Raw genomic sequence first — 2,635 nt, 5'->3', positions numbered from 1 at the left:
TAGAAACAGTGAAATATCGTAGTAAAATTGCTCTTTATTTTTTTTTTGTTAAGACAAGTTTTCACTGTATATTCTGGGCAGGCCTTGAACTAAAACTCCTGCTGCCTCCACAGCCCATTCCCTAGGGCTCTAGTATTAAAGGTGTGAACTATCACACCCAGATAAGATGTGTGACTCAGGAAACCTTATTGTGGAGGATTGTTTTGTGGGTATTGGCCATAGATTTAATTCGAACTTCCATCCAATTAGATTACTGCTATTTAGAGTGGGTGTGGTCTCTAGGGAGTATATAAGCACACTCCAGGGGCCAGTCAGGTTCATTTTTCTCTTGACCAGACAGAGTGTGTTCCCATACCTTCTGGCTCCTAGACTGCTAGATCCTTCTCGTCCTCACGTTGAGGATCACTCCACAGAGCTGAGCTAACATTGTTGTGTCCCCACCAGACACTGCTGAGACCAGAGGCTATTCCGTGGGAAAATGGAGTCAGATATCTCACAAGCCTTCCAGGTAGAACTCATCTGCTTTATCTGCCTGAGCTGCCTGACAGAGCCATTCACCATAAGCTGTGGCCACAGCTTCTGTCGAGCCTGCCTCCAGCTTTCCTGGGAGGACACCCCACCTCCAGTCCACTGCCCTATGTGTCGGGAACCATGCCAACAGAAGGAAATGAGAACCAACGTTGTTCTGAAGAAGCTGGTGTTCATTGCCAGACAAGCCAGCCTCATGAAGGACCTGAGCTCTGAGCAGCATAAGTGTGTGACCCACAAGGAGACAAAGAGGATCTTCTGTGTTGAGAGCAGGATCTTCCTCTGTCAACTCTGCTCTAACTCCCATGAGCACAGAGGTCACAGACATTGTCCCATTGAGGCAGCAGCTGAGCATCAAATGGAAAGTGTTCTGAAGCAGATGGCATCTTTATGGGAGAAGATCCAAGAAAATCAAGAGAATATCGAGGCAGAGAAGAGAACAGCATCTTTGTGGATGGACTATGTGACTCTGCGGGAAGAAATGATCAGGGCCGAGTATAGGGAGCTGCATCCATTCCTCTGTAAAGAGGAAGAGAAACATATCGAGTGCATGAGAAAGGAAGGCCAACGTGTTTTAGAGAAACTGAGGAAGAGTGAAGCCATGATGGTCCAAAAGAGCAAAGAACTAAGAGATATGTATCAGGAGCTGATGGCAAAGTCCCAGGAGCCATATGTGGTACTGCTCCTGGGTTTGGATGACATGGTCAGAAGGAGTGAGTCAATGCAGCTGAGCATGCCCCAGGGTATGCAACCTGAACTCAGTGCCCTACCCATCACTGGACTGACTGAAAGGTTCAAGCACATCCAGGTGCACATTTTCTTTGAAAATGCAACCACATTCCATTACAAGATGAATCTGTTTAATGTCTTGAGAAAATTCAGCTTCGGACATCACCATAAGGATACATCTGTGGATTCTGTTGGATGCTATTTGGCTTCCTGGGGATCCTTGAACTTCATCTCAGGGAAATATTACTGGGAGGTGGATTTGCAGGGCTCTGGGGACTGGGCTGTAGGGGGTCTGTAGGGATTCCTGGTTAAGGAATACCAACCAAATGATTGACTATGAGGTTGCCTTTCTTCTTGTGTGTGTGAAGGAGGGTAATCATTACAGTCTCCTTACCACATGCCCAGTCTTCCGGCACTATATAGAGAGGCCACTGGGCCAGGTTGGGGTGCTCCTGGATTGTGAGGATGGATGTTTAAGTTTCGTGAATGTTGCCAAGAGTTCCCTCATATATAAGTACCCCCCCAGTCACCTTCAAAAACCCTGTCCAGCCTTTCTTCCCCAGTGGCCCTGAAGCGATAATCTTTAGTCCAGCACATTAGTGTTTTTGTAAATATTTCCTACTGTAATGTTTTCTCTTTTTTGCTATTAAATAATAAAATACTATTAATTGGGAAAAAGTGTTTTTTTCTTTACAGACCCTACATTTGAGTACATGCCTAAAAGAGGGTTCACCATGGCTATGGAGCCACCATGGGACTGGAGTAGGCCTCTGATTACTGGAGACAATTGTTTAGCTTCAGTTGTTTGGGGGGGGGGCCATGTAGTGGGATCAGGATCCATTCCTGGTGCATGAGTGGGCATTTTGGAGCCATGTGTCTAAGGTGTGATACCTTGTGCATCCTTGGTTCAGAAGGGAGGGCCATGGACCTGCCTCAACTGAATATATCATGCTCTGCCAACTCCCCATGAGAGAACTCAATGTGGAGGAGGTAGGATTGGGGGAGAAAGCTGGGAGGCTAGGAAGAGGGAGGAGGGGCGATCTGTAGTTGGTATGTAAAATGAATATAAAATTTCTTAATAATAATAATAGTAATAGATAAAATAATAGAGGGTATTGAGACATAGCCCACATTTCAAATAATGTTACTCCATAGTTTCTGGTTTTTGTAGTTGGTTTTGTTGAGACATGGTCACACTATTTTTGGCTCTCCTGGTACTCACTCACTATGTAGGCCTTGAACTCAAAGATGGCTACCTGCTTCTTCCTCAGGAGTGCTGGGATTAAAATTGTGCACCTCAAGATACAGTTCAATGTGAGTTTATATTTTTAACTACCTTTTCCTCTTTCCTTTTCTTTGAATTTAAATATTTGACCCA

General features: G+C 45.0%; 1 pseudogene; it reads left to right on the top strand.

The window, feature by feature from the left end:
• Window positions 1–478: 478 nt before the first annotated feature.
• On the top strand, window positions 479–1,829 carry LOC128111697 (tripartite motif-containing protein 43-like; annotated as a pseudogene).
• Window positions 1,830–2,635: the final 806 nt, after the last annotated feature.

This window comes from Peromyscus californicus, unplaced genomic scaffold, assembly GCF_007827085.1.
Source record: "Peromyscus californicus insignis strain IS unplaced genomic scaffold, ASM782708v3 Scaffold_16__1_contigs__length_79575227, whole genome shotgun sequence".
Classification (NCBI taxonomy): Eukaryota; Metazoa; Chordata; class Mammalia; order Rodentia; family Cricetidae; genus Peromyscus; species Peromyscus californicus.
This window is presented reverse-complemented; position numbering and strand designations above follow the sequence as displayed.